Source organism: Aythya marila (genome assembly GCF_965140915.1).
Source record: "Aythya marila genome assembly, contig: HAP1_HAP1_SCAFFOLD_337, whole genome shotgun sequence".
NCBI classification, from domain to species: domain Eukaryota; kingdom Metazoa; phylum Chordata; class Aves; order Anseriformes; family Anatidae; genus Aythya; species Aythya marila.
Window position 1 is genome coordinate 77,369 of NW_028136741.1, and position 16,731 is coordinate 94,099.

Sequence of the window (16,731 nt, forward strand, 5' to 3'; positions counted from 1 at the left end):
TCTTTTAAACATTCTCAGCTTATGGGAAACCATCAGGTAAACCACAGATCGCTAGGGAAGAAGGCCCACACGAGGGAAGTCCGTGCTTTTCTTCCAGGCAGTGGCACGTGCTTTAACACGCCGCGTTCGACAAAGCAGCTCTCCCCGTTTTGCTCAGTGGCAACAGGCACGACTGCAACGCACACAGGTGTAGGCAGCACCTGCAGGTCCCAAACCCTTAACCCGTTTTTAGAGAGCACCAATTTTTTAAGTAGTGCTTTTCCCTTAATCCATGACCCCTTCTTTCCTTTATTTCTATCGGGTGGCTCTCCTCCATTTTCCTCTTCAGTGTCTGAGCAGACACTGGGAATCGTTTCCGGAGGAAGGGCACGGCTGAAGCTCCTCCATCTACTCTCCGAGAAAAGAGAGTATGTTAAAGAATACATCTTTCCTTTCTTTTCCCTTTTTTAAATACAATTTCTGAAATCAACGCTGCGGCCTGGCAGCAAATACCTACGGGACTAAAGGTGATTCCTCATCCTCACTGTAACGTTGTAGTTAACCTCCCAACGAACCCATCTCCCCAGGAAGCGGCCATTTGAGATGGGAAGGGGCAGAGCAAGAGGAAGCTCTCCTTAGCCTAGCTCTTCCCCCAACACCACCTCGCCACCCAGCACCAAATTCAACTCACCTGCTCCGCCCGATCACTCGAACGGGCGTCCGACGCTGGCACACGCCGCAGCGGTGGTTCTGACGTGCCTTAAATCACCTCTCCGCAGAATATCTCGGGTCTGTACGCTCAAATAACGCAGTATTTGAGAAATAACGCCCAGAGCTCACACTCTGAGTGCAGCCCAACAGCACCGAAGCACCGGTAGGCTAAACATTCCAAACCTGGCAACAAGGCTGACCCAAGCAACAGCACGGAACCCTTCTGCACCTTCAGCGTGGACATCAGCGTAAGGAAACACAGACCTCCTCGATCCAAATTTTAAGCGAGAAACGCAAAAGGTCACCCAACCGGCTTGTTTTCAGCAAGCTAAAGGAGAAATTAAGGCGACAACCAGGTGCATCCAGAGTTAGTCAGATCCTGAAGGCAGTTCCTTGGGGGAACGGAGGAGCAACGCGCCAGATGAGGGCTGCCTTACAGCGCACCCCTTAGAGGCACTGCTACGGAAGGAAGGCAGAAGGTTGGAACTCGAAAGAACTCGCAAGGCGCCCGTTAAGGGGGAAATCTTTCATTTTTTTCTCAGCAGAACCTCCCCTCTCCCCCCTACCCCCCCCATGAAGGCAGCCCGGGGACTCTTTGCTTCCTTAGGGAGAGGGCAGGGACGGGGCAGGGTGGTGGGACAGATGGCCAGAGGGTCAGATGCACGGACAGACAGACAGCCGGACAGAGGGCCCAGCAAGGCCTGACGAAGGGTTCAGGAGCGGGAGGGAAGGGCAGGGCGAGGGGAAGGGCGGCCCCGGGCCTGACAGGAGACCTTGGGCCTAACCCCGGGCAGCAGCTCCACGTCTCACAGGGCCCAGAAGGGGCTGGTACAGGGGGAGGGAACACCCCAGCCCCCATCCCTGCCTCCAGGCCCTGCGCCCTTCACCCCCCCCCCCTCCCCTAAGGGCACCCCGACCCACAGGGCCCGCGACACGGCCTGCTCCCCCTCAGGGCAGCAGAGGGGAGCCCGGCCGGGCAGGAGGCCTTTCCCCTGCCCCCCGCTGGTCTATGAAGGGCTCTAGTTACCGGCGAGCAGGGATTTTTACTGATACTGGCCGGACAACAAAGACTACTTATTAGAGAAGTACAATTCTTTTTTTCCTTGTGATAACTTTTCTTGACCAAAAAACACGATTGTGAATGAGGGAAAATGAAAGATGTAACATGGGAACGTGCGGATACTCACGATGATGCAGCCTTCTATCCGCATGTTCGCTGCGCTGCTGGGATAGCAGCTGCGGGAGCCTGGCAGCAGAGGGCAGTGAAGCCAAGCAGCTGGGATCCGTCTCTGGGGAAGGGGGCACTGAGAAAGCGCTTGCAAACGGGGCACAAGCCCTCAGCCTCTGGAGGCGGCGCCTGTCAGGCGTGAAGGAAAGGGATCCCTTCACGGAAGATGCTGTGGGCTTGCTGAGGCTCGAAGAACAGACGGTGCTGGCTGCTACCAGCGTGCTGCAGCAGCGGCAAGACAGAGCCGTGGTGGTTTTCCTCAGCTGGGCAGCCGAGCTCCAGCACAAGCGCTCTCTCCCTGCCCCTCCTCCAACGCCAAGGGGAGAAAAGAGGCTGGCAAGGGCTCAAGGGCTGCCAGAAGGACAGGGAGATCACTCCACAAGGAGCGTCACGGGCAAAGCAGGCTCAGCACAGCCTGTTCCAGTCCAGCCCGGGGCCTGCTCCTGCGGGGGCTCTCCACAGGCCGCGGCCTCCTCCAGGCCACAGCCACCTGCTCCACCGGGGGCTCCTCCACCCGCAGGGGGGCTGCAGCGTGGAGATCTGCTCCACGGGGGACCCATGGGCTGCAGGGGGACAGCCTGCTCCACCAGGGGCACAGCCTGCTCCACCAGGGGCCTCTCCCTGCACAGGCCGCAGGGGAACTGCTGCTGTGAGCCTGGAGCACCTCCTGCCTCCTGCTGCACGGACCTTGGGGACTGCACAGAGCTTTCTCACTCCTCCCTGAGCCAGACGCTGCTGGGCAGCAGCTTTTGTTCCCTTTCTTAGATGCAAGATCTTCTTAAATTCAGTCCAGCCAAGTAGGAAAAGTAAATGTGGACAGCTGTATCTTGGCAAAGAAGATAGTAGGGAGCAAGGAGGTTCAGCAGTCAAGGTGGAAGGTGATGCCATGAGGCTTACAGGCTAGTAATGTTCTAGTGAAACCCAGCCTTCCTAAAGAAACCTGCCTGACTACTTGATGTGAGTAACAGACTCTGTTCAGCTCTTTCCTAACATAGAAACGGTGCTGACTGCTTCTTCAGAGTAACAGAAGTTCGTGATACTACTGAAGTAGTTGTGGTTCAGATGTAGATCTGATTTCTCGTAAGCACACTGAATTCACAACTGTTGATCCTCCAGAGGAGGCTTTGCAATTGAACACCTGGAGAATAGGTAAATTTCCCGCTGTTGTTCTCCTCTCCTCTTGTTTTGTTTTGTTTTGTTTTGTTTTGTTCCTAGTAGCATAGGTTTAAGACTCTGAAGAAACAGGCTGCTTTTTTTCATTTCCAGCACTGGCTGTTTCTCCTGAGCCCCGCCTTCTATTTTTGCAGTCATAGGATATGTGGATGTAAATTCGTGGAGAGAGGTAGAAAACTGTTTCAACTGGTGTTTTTTCGGCTATGTGGGGAGAACAAATAGAGTGGCTTTGAATATTCTGGCTCTTATTCAGAGCAGCATGTGGAGGGAGACAGGTGCGTTTGCTTTTTTAGTGCAATGGCTTCAGAAGCAAGAGGGGAAAAAGCACTTTCTCTGGGAGCTGAAGAAGGTGTCCTAATCACAGGAGAGGTTTCTAAATGGCATATCTTTGCGAGGGTTCCTGTAGTTCGGAGGTTTTTGTTTGTTTGTTCGACGTTGGAAGGTTTTACTCTTAATATTCATGTCCTTCAGCAGAAGTGAGAAATGTGATTTTATTTTGTGCAGTGTCGTGGACCCTCCGAAATCTCCTGGGAATGATGAATACCTCGCCCAGTACCAATGTGATGACCGTGGAGACAAGGAGAAACCAAGAAGATCAAAACAACGTGACCTCATTTCAAAAGAAACCGTTTTGTCCGGCAAAGAGTCTTGTGAGCCAGGTGAGAAATTGCGGCAAACTTCCTCTCTCAAGTCTGACACTGAATGTAGCTCTAAAAACCTTTCCTCCTCAGCTGTTACAGAGAGATGCCAAGATACAAAGGACAAGACTAAAACCACTGAGAAAGAGCATTACGAATGCAAGAGGGAACATGCTCCTAGTGAAGAGAAGGAGAGTCAAAAAGCAGGTCCTTCCAGCAAGAGAAGGGTAAAGTTGAATACAAAGAATACAAACTTGAGCTCCTGATTGGCTTCATGCTGAACTCTGTGCTGTTCTTGTCCTAATCTTGGTCTCTCCATAGATAATATGGTTTAAATCCAAATAGAATCGTGCGATGCGGAAGATCTCACTGCAACAAATTCAACATCTAAAATCAAAGTTGACATTTTCCGTGATTTTCTTCCTGAGCAGAAGTGTGCAGTACTCCTTTTATATTAACGTAGAGATTATTTCAAACAGTCTTGAAGTGCTTGATGACTTAACAGTCTGCAGATTTATTATCAAATCAAAAAAACCCCGACTTGGTAGACTATTTTTTTCCCAGTTTTGAATGACCACTAGGAAGAAGGTTATTCCGGCATCAAAAAAGTCATGTGGAATGTATCAAAATTTACTGAACCAGTAAGTAAAAATTATATTTTTCTATTAGTTCCATTGTTTCAACTCTTCAGACGCTTATGGATGGCATAGATAACAGAGGGGAGATCGTGGTAATCGGAGCTACCAACAGACTGGATTCTATAGATCCTGCTTTACGAAGACCAGGACGCTTTGGCAGACAGTTCCTCTTCAACTTGCCAAATTAAGAGGTGAGAACTTAAATTCAACGTTAGTGCTACCATGGCAAAGTCCAACTTTATAGGAAAAAAAAAAAATTGACAACTTGAACAAAAGAGTGACACGTGGAGACACTGCGTTGTTCCATGGAGGGCAAATCTGGTACTGGATATATATGGTCAGGATGATACCACCAAGTAGTTAGTTCTATAATCAAACCTTTAATTCCCAAAGTTGTACCTGTTTGCTTAATTATTTAGTCCACTTGGGCGCTTTCATCATGAAGTTGTGTTTTTGGTCTCAATCCTTCACTTATGAGTGAATAGGGGACGTGTTTGCATTTGATTGTGCCCCGGATCAGTGGTAGTAGTTTGAGTCATAATTCTTTTCTTCTTTATAGTAATTGTAGCAATTGGAAGCATTGTGCCAGAAGTGCTTTCTGTGAATTTACTGGCTGGAAAGCAAATGTGATGAAGTAATGAGACTGTCCCAATGAAAGCTTGCTAAGTTTTAGAGAAGTTTTTTGGACAGCAAAGAAATGTTTCTGGATAAATTTTTCATTACAGTATTTTCCTCTGGGTCCTTAGGTCTCGTAGTTTGGAAACTTGTTATTGAAGCTATAAATGCCTTTTCTTTCACTGTAGGTTCCTAGAAAAAGTTCAGTATAACAAATAAGAAATATTCAATTTCCTGGTTGACAATGCAGAGTGTATATTAAATAACTGTAAAATACTTGAAAGTTGAGCAAGTAAGAAAAGTGTATTAATAGATGAGGGGTTTTGAGGGAGGACTGTTTTGTTTTTTGTTGTCTGTTTGTTTGCCTTTTGGTTTGTTTGTTTCTTGTTGGTATTTTTAAGGAAAACTTGGGACAAGCTAAAATGCAATGATTTTGCTTCAGGGTTGGAAAAGAAATTTTCAAGATTCATACTTGTGACTGGACCCCTCAGCCACCGGACATGTTGCTTGATGAACTAGCTGAGAAATGCATTGGTAAGACTGAAACAGAAACGGATTCTTGCTTGTGACCAAGTTGTAAAGAACCTTAGCTTGTACCAGGCAGTACCCATGCTCTTGTGCCTTGCTGCACAACTAGTCAACGAGGCAGCTGGCACGCCTTCATAGCAATCAGAGTGAGATGCTTTCATCTATTTACTCTTTGTTATCGTTCCTCTTGTTGTCTGAGAACATTAAATGGTTCTGGGGCATCTTCCTCAAGAGTATAGTTTTTGATGAGGAGTCTGCTTCAGCTGCATAAGCGCAGGATATCAGGCAGTGAGCAACATGAAACACCCCTGCAGAGCGGTAGCACTTTGAATTCCCTGTTAAGCTGTTTGGTTTTGGCATTACAAATTCTTTAAATGTTGCATGTTGTAAACCTGGGCCTTGACCGATGTAACGTTTGATTTTTGTTTGTTAGGATACTGTGGTGCAGATATCAAATCTTTATGTACTGAAGCTGTGCTGTGCTCTCTACGCCGATGCTATCCTCAGATTTATGCAAGTAGGGAGAAGTTGCTACTAGACGTTAATTCTATTAAAATAAAAGCAAAGGACTTTTTCATGGCTATGAAGAAGGTTGTTCCAGCTTCAAACCGGATCAAGGCTTCACCCGTATAAGCACTATCACCCATTTTCAAGCCACTTTTTAAAAGATCAGTAGAGAATATTTTACAAGTTGTGCAGAAGATCTTCCCGCATGCACAGCTTGCGCTAAAGAAGGACCGACAGCAAGGTATAACCACAGCATCCACTTCTTTATAATTCTGCTAAAGCAAAAACTTGCGGTTTGTGCAATCAACTTAAACCTTTCAGACATAATGGTGGTAGAATTTTATTATTTCCATGTGCATGTCTTTTTTTTGGGCAAGTCTGGAATACAACGCATAGGTTTTATTGTGGATTCGAAACTGAAATGCCAAATGGAAGCTCTGAATGACTCAAAACACAGTAAAGGATGATGCGTTCTCTACTGAAGCATCCTGCTTCTGAGGGCAGCTAAGATGATTAGCATTTGTAGAGGTTGACTTGAGGTTTGAAGTATAAGGCACCTATTTTTCTTTAAAAAATCAAAACTCAGATCTTTGGAGGGGAAGCATTTCTAGGTCAATGTTTCTAATTCCTTTCTGAAGAATGTCAGGACCAGGATACAAGTATAACTGGTCTAAGCTAAATATTGTTTTAGCTATCATCATTTTTAACCAGTCTCCTAATTTAAATGTTTGTGGATCGTACTATACACGTGAGATCAATTAGCATTGATATTTACTAGATGAATGGAATTCTGTGGCCATCACATCCTTTATCCCCATGCTTTCATTGTGAGAACCTCCTCCAGAAAGAAATGGTCTTGTTTGTTTTTGTTTTATTTTAGCTATTTAGCAACTGCAGAAATTGTTCGTAATCTCCTTTATTCTAAGGGGGAGAAAAAAATCACCAAGAGTAGCGTACCTTATACGTACACATCAGTGGGACTTAGTACAGCTTTGTAGGGCCTTGTTCCATCTCCTTAGATCTGTGGTGGGCTGAACTCTAGGAAATAGCTTTCAGTGTGTGCTCTCAAATGAAGAAAGGGTTTTGGCACTGATTTAGAAGCTGTATTAATGGAAGAGAAAGAGACAAAGGCTATTCAGGAAAGTTAACAAACCTCTTTTGCCTTTCAGAGCATTTCAATCCTATTTTACAAGATGATATGTTTGACAGTGATGACGATGCATCCTTGGTTTCTGGAGATGAATTAAAAGATGGAATGCCTGACGGACCAGAGAAAAAATGCCTCTGTTTCAGCAGGTAAAGAAAGATAGATCCCTGTTACATTTAAATTCTCAGGTCTGCTGAGTCTTTGTAAACAGTTCCAGCTGTTAAAAGTGCGAGGGGTGGTAGAGGAAGGGGCAACATCAAGTTTGTGTGTTGAAGGGGTGCTTGGTATTCACAAGAAGAAAGGGTGGAGGGACTAAAGTTGTAACGAAGTTGCTCTGAATGACCAAATTGAAAAGGCCAGGCTTCTCTTCGTAAGCCAAAGTGATCCGTAGACTACCAGAACACGTTGACTTAATCCATGGCATTCTTTGAAAGACTCAAGACCACATAAATGTGCAGTCTGTCCTTTTAGCTAAAAATACCCCAGCTTTATGGGTTTGTGTTGCCACCTTTTGCCCTTCTGTTTTCCAGGATTGTTAAACCAGTAGTGAATTATGTAGCAGAAAGAAAACTGAGAAAGGGCTTGTTAAAACACCTTGAGAGAAAATTGAATGGTGTCTTTATTTGTTAAGCCACCGAGTTGTGTTAATCTTGTGATATTTTAGTATGGAAGTCATGCAAGCCCACAGTTGGAAAGTTAGATCATGTTGTCACAGCTGGATCAGTTATTTTTCTCAGTTTCTATTGCTGTGCTGTCCAGAAGATTTTCTGTGCTTTAGAGCAAGGCTAAGTCTCTAGCATCTTTGATTTAAGCCAGCAGAGGTACAGCCTGATTGTAGTGGGGAAACAAATGCTCCTCACCAATTTATTTTTAAATAAAAATAAATTTATAATAAAGTAAATAATAAATATATAATAAATAATAAATTTATAATAAAGTAAAGCAAGATTGCAGGGATATTAATTTGCAGTCTTGGTTTAGTAAAGAATAGGAAACACAAGGGAAGAAGGTGAAACAATTGGAATGACTGAATAACTTAAGTGGAAATCTTACATGTATTTAATGTACCGCTGCCATTTGGATTATTTGGGGAGGGAAAAGAAAGTCTATAGGAAAATTACTTGGAACATCTGTGTGTCTATTCAGCACCTCATTTATAAACTTGTTTTCTTAACTCCTGTTCTAGGAGTGCTTTCTGTGAACCAACATCATGCCAGCCCCGTCTGCTAATAGTAAAAAAGAAGGGTACGGCCAGGTTTCTTACGTGGCACCCGCGGTGTTGCACGCTTTGGAGAAATTTCCCGTTCACACCCTGGACCTTTCTGTTCTGCTTACAAACGTTGCATCGCCAGAAGAAATCTGTGGACAGGTACCTTTTTTCTTTTTCTTCTCATCGGATTCACTGACTGTATGTAAAGGATCAATGGAGTTGCAAGTAAGGTGAGCAAAATTCATTGGTAATGGAGGTGGCCTTGTTTTAATGTGCTGGGATGTTTGCTTCTGTCTGAAAATCCCCTTTTCTTTTAGACAGCACCACAAACAATCTGGATGTTGTACATGTCGACATTTTCCATACCCAGTTTTACAGTGAGGCTGTTGCTAGCAGCTCAGGAAGCTGGGCGGTGTTGCTAATAAACATCTCTTTGTGGAAAGAAATGCTGCTCATGTCACTGGGATCCAGAAAGTAGTTCTCATTGCCTCCTAAGACTGTGTGCTCCCAGTAGATGGCTCTGTATCAGACTGCATGTCGGCTACTTTTTGTAGCCTTCTTCTAAATTATATTAGTAAGGCAACCAAGGTTTGGGGCTTCTGTTTATTTTGTTTTCGCACGGACATACACAACTTGTGCTGTTGCAGTATGTGCAATAAAAGCATTAACATTCAGAAAACACTTCATTTGCACGGTGATGTGGTTTTAACTAGAAAAAATGAACAGATTTGGTGTTTTTACTTTTAGGCAGGAAATCCATTTTCTTGTTTGGCATCACTACCTTAAAATATTTTTACCTTTAGTGGAAACATTTGAGAGCCATACAAGTAAGGACAGACATGTTACACGACTGAATACTGATGTGTCCCTTAAGAGGGACATTTCCTTTCTTTGTTATGCGATGATTGTGGCTGTGGCCATATAGCTACGGTGTCTAGCCACTGCCTGAATATATCCTTCCCATCTTCTGACTAGAGTTCTCCGAATACTGATAATCTGAAAGGGTGCACAGAGAAATTCCTTATGTGAAAGGATGCTTGCCACTCTGTTCACGCAGTTTCATTTCATGGGGCAGTCAGATGGCTATGTAGCTATGTATTAAGAGGTTCTTGTACGTGTTTTAGTTTTCTTACCCAAGCTTTCCTTTTCACTAGCTGATCCGAAATGCTCAGAAGACAGCACCAAGCACAATTTATGTCCCAGATATCCATTTATGGTGGGACAACGCTGGACCTGCCTTGAAACTTACTTTTCTAACTCTACTACGTAACATTCCAGCATTTTCGCCAGTTTTGCTGCTTGCTACGTCTGATGTACGTCACTCAGATCTCCCAGAAGAGGTATTTGTCAATACTTTTCTTACTATTTCTTCAGTGTCTTGTAATTTATATATGCTTTCAGCATCAAAATGCTGTGCTTTCTTAAATGCATGCTGTTATTACTCAGGCACCCTAACAAATCACTTAAAATTTGCTTAGAGAAAAAGAATACTGTGAAAGCATCTGCTTCAGGTTTTTTCTGAATCAAGCAAGTGACTTTCACCCCCTTCTCACACATGCAAATAATAAATTAATACAATAATTCTGGTGGCTACAAAGTGGTTCAGTCAAGAATATGAAGTGCTTGAAATGACAAGAGGATGTTTTTACTGAAGAGATTTCTTCTGACAGTCTGCCATTCCATGCTATGTTGGGTAAACTGCTAATAATGCAATTTAGTAGAGAATTGAAACACTTTGATTAAAAAAAAAAATAAATAAATCAGTTTCTTTCTTCATATAGGCCAAAGCTTTCCAAGCTGGAAAGCTGAGTTCCAATTTCTGCTAAAGTAACTTTGGAATCGAATTCTAGTTGTAGTCCTAAATAAAGTGTAGTAAAAGTACGTGCAGAACTTCATTGACTTCTGAGAGTTTACATTAAGGGAAGGTGCCCAAAACAGGACCACGCTGTTGTCATTCTGATGATTTGGTCTCAGTCATTGGGGGAAGAGAACGGGTCTTACCTAGACGTGTTTATTATCAACTGCTTTGAAAGTGCTTGAGTTCCCACAGAAGTTTTTGTACAGGCTGTAAATTCCTTCTAAAATAAGTAGTGAAATTCCTTACCTACCTTTTAATACTAGAACTTGAAAATGGAGGAAGACGTAGAGGTACTAGCTACTTCAGACACCTTTTGGGAGAGAAATAAAAACTCAGCAAAAAGCCCTCACTTGTCTGCTGAAGCCTTTCTCTTCCCTCTATAGCCATAAAGGTTCTAAGTAAGGGCTGCAGCAAGGCAAGTAAATACAAAGGAGGCGCTGTTGGATGTGGTGAAAGCCATTACTTTATCAGTGTAGCGTACAATCCCTTCACCGAGCATTAATTCTATAGGTGATTCTTAAAGGTGATATTTGAATTTGCCGTGCCAGCCTGTGAAAATGTAGCCTTTTAAGGCCAGGAAGATAACTTTTTTCAGTTTGTGTTCTTCAGGTTATTATTAATTTGAAAAGGTACTCGTCTTTTTGGAATAGAAGATGAGTTTTTTGTGGCCTTAAATCTGAAATGTCTCTCGTCCTTCTGCTTTAGATCCAAAAATTATTTAATAAGGAATTTGGAGAAGTGTGCAATATTGAGTTGCCTGGTAGGGCAGAGAGAGCATCTTTTTTTGAGGACCTAATTCTAAATGAAGTGGCTAAGCCTCCTGTAAAGAAAAGAGGTGAGGAGGATATGAGAAGTACATCTAAAACTTTCCTATCGAAGTTACTAGCTCTTTGGGCTTTGCTTTGGTGGTCATTTTCTGTCAGTAATTTGTCATATGCTTGTATTTGAGTACTGTAAATTGGCTAATTTTTCCTGATGAATTGAAGTTGATTGGACATTGGAAGTCGTGCCTGTAGCACCACCAGCTGAGCCTCAGAAGCCACAAGAGTGATCCCCACAAAAGTAGGGATGTTGGAGGAGGAAGAGGAGGATACCTTGCGTGACCTTAGAATTTTCTTGAGGGACGTTACTCACAGACTTGCCACTGACAGACATTTCAGGGAATTTGCAAAGCCCGTTGACCCACAGAAGGTAAAGTAGTGCTGATCTGTGTGTGTCTGTAACTTCTCAGTGTTCGTATTTCTCAGCGTTTTGGGTGAGGTTCAACTTTGTTTTTAGGGCTGCACTGTAAGGATTTTGCAAGAAGCAGAGGCAGTGCTTTTACTTCTGCTGACTCTCAAATGTGTCTTATGGGATTATTCGCTGAAAGCCCTGGTTTCATTCTAAAAAGCCAGTCCAAATGCCAACACAGTTTGCTCGTGAAAAGGCTTTGATATGTAGGCGTGTCACAGCACTGAAAAGCACAGAGATCTTTCCTTATAATTACAAACAGTATTTACAGGACTACTTTAATGAAGTCTGAAGCCCTTTCTTGGACTGTCAGTTCCTGTGGGAACAGGAATAAGAGCAGCAGTTTGTAAAAATAAGTTTTGAGATCCTGTTCTCTGTTTCATCTGGAACTCCTCAATAGGAATCAACCGTAAGTGCAGTGTGTTTTCTTTTTCCTCCAATTGGCTGCTTAGATGCCTTTTTCTCCTTAATTTATGAGATAAGCCTAAACTAGGGGCGTATATTTCAAAGACAGATGTAACTTGAATATACCTGCGGATCAGCAAAGTCCTCTTCTTGTGGGCATCCACTGGCTTTTCTTCCCCTTTTCTCCTAGGTTCTTGAGCTGTGAAAAATCTAGACAGATACATATGTCCTCATCTGAACTGGTCATTAGTCTCCTCTTCTGGTCTGAGGGAAGAAATGAGCACCTCAGGGCCCAGTTATCTCATTCTAAAGTAGATGCCTGCAATAGGTACTTCACAGGTGCAATTCATGCACCTTTTCCTCAATGTCGACAACGAAGAGAATGCCGGATGGCTTGCTCAGCTTTCACTGTTGTGATTTTCTGAAGCAAAGTGAAATTAATCTCCCACCCTCAGTGTTTCTTCTCTACCATGCACATGCTTCTGACCTCCCTACTTCTTGTTGTCCTCTCCTAGCCGCTCTAATGAAAAATGAAAGAGCCCTTCCATTTTTGAGAAGCAAACTGGTTAATTTCAGCGTCTTCTGATGCATCGCAAATGTTCAGGGTTTTTAGGAAGTCGTTTATTTAAAGTTTTCAGAATAATTTTAGTAGACAGTGTGCAAGGTTATGAAAACCTCTGAATGCTTGTATTTGATCTGCAGGTACCTGACTATGCCACAAGGATTAAAGAGCCGATGGATCTTTCAACAGTTCTGACTCAAATTGACTCGTGCCAGTACCTCGCTGCAGGAGACTAGCTGAAGGACATCAATCTAATCTGTAACAATGCCTTAGAGTACTACCCGGATCAAAGATCTACAGGTGAGGATGTGCTTTTTAGCCCTAGTTTAAAAAATCTGTCAAACGTATAGATGGAGAAATGCTGTGTGCGGACAATAGACTTCGGATGGATTAGATGATTTTGGACGTCCAGACTGTAAATATTTTATCATTTTGCTACTTGGGCATGGAATTGTGATATAAGTGTTCCCAAGGAACTAGTGCTTTTGTTTTAATTAACTTCGATGTTATGCTGAAAATATTCACTGAGAGAACCTTTCGGAACCAACCTATGAAGAAAGCAATTTTTTTCTGTGATCAAAACAGTTTCATTGGTTGGTAGACAACATTCAGTTAAAGTCTGTAAAATTTCAGATCGTCACAGCGCCTATGTTTTGCAAGACACTGCATATTCAATGGTGAGGAACGAAACGGATACAGAGTTTGGACGACTTTGTGAACAAATTAAAGAATCTCGTGAGAAAAGAGGTACGTGCTTTAACGCTAAGGATTTGAAGACTTGTCTCTGCATTTGTAACTAAAAATGCACGACGAAGATCTTTGGTATCTATTCTTTCTTGCAAGGTCACACCTCTGCAGCGTGGCTCCATGCGACAGCTCCAAGTCACCACAGCAGAACCCTGCTACTGAAGACGAGAAACCAGATGAAGAGAGTAATGAAAATGAGGAGGTGCCAGCGGCACCTGTAGATGCCAGTACACCCATTTCTAATGGCAAGTTGCATTTTATTCAGCTGCTCTTGTCGTTCATACCTTCTCTGTTCTTGAGGCGCAACGGGTGTCTCTGATGCCTGGCTCTTTATGGCAGAGGTAGTTTGTTTTCAAATTGACTTCCAAATGGGAGAGAGAAATCCAGAGGTCATTCATTCAATATAGTGATGAATTAAAGTTCAAAGAAAGTTGGTTCATTTGATGTACTCTTACTGGAACTTCATTTTGTAAACAGAACGACCCCCCACTCAAGGATATCACAGCTTCCCTCCCGTACTAAAAATGATAGTACTCACCCTTGTAGGAGCAGCAATGTGAAGAAGGTCAAGGGCAGTAAGAAGGGTTCAAAGCTTTGATATAACAAGCCTTACACTTTTTTTGACAGAGCTCCTAATAAGCATCTTTAGCAAGGTCTGGAGATGGGAGAAAAACTCAAACTAGATTTTAATTCTAGGATGTATAATGTCAAGCTTGACTGTTCCTCTGAACAGTCAATTGAATTTAATTTTTTTTAATTTAAATTAATTAGTTTATTTTTTTTAATTTAAATTCAATTGAATTTAAAGTTTTGAATTTAAATTCCAATTGAATTTATTGAAAAAAATTCCAATTGAATTTAAAGTTTTTGTTGTTGTTTTTCACGAAACACTAAGTTTATGTGAAAGGTTTTGCTGCAATATCTTTTTGCCAAGGATATTAAGCTTAAGTTATCCACAAGAAAATGGTGGGGAGAGGGAAGCTTTAGTTTTGAAAGCTTTTTTTTTTTTTTTTTTTTTTTTTTCTCTCCAGGTTTTTCTTGAGCACAGCAGCGTTTCAGTGTCTGCCTGCCATTAGTTGCCCCACTACCAAGTCAGGAGGGTCAATTAAACTTGCGTGAGGCAGAATTTCTTTATCTGAATCTACGTGGTTCACATAAATATATTCTTGTTTCCTTCTTTCCCTAGGATTATTCTTCTCCCAGTATTGAATGTTTCAACGGACACCGTTTAAGATCAATGAGCAAAAGCATCCTGCGGTGTTCAGTCTCCAGCTTTGAAGAAAGTATGGCGATACTGAGGGGAAATGTCAAGAGAAGATGCTTTTCAAGGTACTGTATTTCTATATGTTCAATCTCTGTTCGATTTGTAGATTGAAAAGCAAGAGAGAAAGCATGTGCAGTGAGTTGTGGCCTGATAAACCTCCGGCTAAAATCAGCAGAGGCCTGTGAGCATGCTGATGGCGTACCAGTACCTTAAAACTAGAGTCCCTCTTCTCAGTGAAAGTCTCCCGCTTTTCTAAAAAAAACTGTTTTTTTTTTTTTCCCAACCCCTTTGAGGTGTTCTTGTGGTTTAGCCCGGCCGGCAGCTAAACACCACACAGCCCTTCTGCAACCCTCCCACCTCCCTCTCTGGAACGGGGGAGAGAAATGGGAAAGTGAAGCCCACGAGTTGAGATAAAGACAGTTTATTAAGACAGGAAAATAATAATGATGATGATGATGATGATGATAGTACTGCTACTAGTAATGTGTACAAAACAAGTGATGTACAATGCAGTTGCTCACTACCCGCTGACCAGTGCCCAGCGTAACCCCTAGCAGCCCGGCTGCCCCGCCCTATCCATGGTGCAGCGTGTTGCCATAAGGCATAGAATTCTTTGGCCAGTTGGGGTCGGCCATCCTGAGTCTGTCCCCTCGCAGCTGTTGCTGTGCGCCGATTCTGATCGCCAGTAGGACAGTGAGACACTGAAAGGTCCTTGGCTTGTTGTAAGTACTGCTCTGCAGCAATTGAAACATCGGGGTGGTATCAGCACTCTTCTAAACATCCTTTCACACATTCTAAGCCAAAACATAGCAACCTACCCACTCCTAGGAGGAGAACTAACTCTGTCCTAATTGAAACCAGGACATGTATCTTTTCCACTTGGGTGCTATTGCTCATAATTTTGAGAATTCAACACGAGCAAGCTAGGAAATGTGGGTACATACAGAACCGCGTGTATATGGCACGCAACAGACTTGGGATGTGGATCCTGCGTGAGGCCTACAGGCTTCTCTTTGTATACCATGGAGCACTGGCTTGTAAACATGGTGAAATTTCCCATCCTTGATGGGTCTAATACAACAAGTCTTTTCTCCCTTCTCTGCCCTGTCCTCTTTCTTAATGTAGGCAGTTGAGAAAGCCAAAATTGGAACGAAAAAAAGAATATAACACAGGTAAGTGGCTGTAAGTCCCCGGGATACCTATTTACGCTGGTTACTGAAGAGGATGGCACTTGGTCACTCCATCGCTTTCATTTGGCCCCAAAGCCTTCTGTAGTCAGCTGAATTCACTCCTCAGTGACTTTTCTGTGAAGAGAGGTAGGTGCAAATAGGAGATTTTATGAATTCCTTGGGGAGGGAGCAGTGTGAATTGCAGCTTGGTAGGCACAAAGCAAACTGTTCTAATTGTGCAAAGTAAATCAATACTTGATAAGTTCAAACTTAGTTTTATAGCTGGCAAGCACAAAAGTAAACCTTAGCTGTGATCCTACCAGCACAGTGGTGTAGCTCTTTCCTTCCCCTTGTCCTCTTGTCTCTTTTAATGACAGTGCAAGCAACAAACCTGTGCCAAAGGGTGCTGTATGGTAAACAATGGGCAGGCTTTTTTCTAAAAAGCACGAGTTTGAGTTATCTGGTGTTTGGGTGTTTCTCTTGAAACGATTCTTCCCTCCTTGAGCTGTTAGATCCTAATGCAGGAAATGGAAGTGCTGCATGCATAAACAGAGTAATCAAACATACACCTCTTAGGAAGAGGCTTGCAATGTCATAGTGTTTGTTTTGAGCACTGTTAGATACAGTTTGACATGAATGGAGTGAAAACACCTTAGAGAAAGGTGTTGATTGTTCTCACTTTTCCAAGACAGAAATAACTGGAGTAGATTTCCCTCCTGCATGGAACAAAAGTTGCACGTTTGTTTTTGTCTGGCTAGCTTTCAGTCTCTTTAAAAATTTCCCCACAGGTCCCAGTTTTAAGTAGACAGTTTAAACGTGCAGAGCGATAAAGAAGTGGAATGCAGTGGTTGTGACAACAACTTCTGATCTGAAATGTAAAGAAAAATCAATCCACTTCAGGGTGCCTTTTTTGTTTGTCTGTTTACATTTTACAAGAGCAACGGTGAAATAAGGAGAATCCCATCTTCACTGTTTCAAAATACTTTGTTTCTGCGTTTCAGTCACCAGAACATTGAGGAGCAGAGCTGGTGCAAAAACTGTGAGACGAGTCCACGGAGAAAACAGGGACTTGGAGCTGCGCCGCAGCTGTAGAGTCGGACACAGTCGGTACTCGACTACTAA

The 16,731-nt window shown here is 43.1% G+C and overlaps 1 long non-coding RNA gene and 1 pseudogene across 2 annotated transcripts; both read left to right on the plus strand.

The window, feature by feature from the left end:
* The first annotated feature begins 1,332 nt into the window (after nucleotides 1-1,332).
* LOC309891474 (ATPase family AAA domain-containing protein 2-like) lies at nucleotides 1,333-10,753 on the plus strand (annotated as a pseudogene). The gene is made up of 5 exons: nucleotides 1,333-1,343; nucleotides 4,399-4,558; nucleotides 5,425-5,516; nucleotides 5,944-6,258; nucleotides 10,743-10,753. The product of its transcript is annotated as an ATPase family AAA domain-containing protein 2-like (transcript).
* Nucleotides 10,754-14,366: 3,613 nt separating this feature from the next.
* Nucleotides 14,367-16,731, plus strand: LOC309891471. The gene is made up of 3 exons (XR_014319513.1): nucleotides 14,367-14,505; nucleotides 15,566-15,612; nucleotides 16,611-16,731. It is a non-coding gene; the product is annotated as an uncharacterized lncRNA (long non-coding RNA).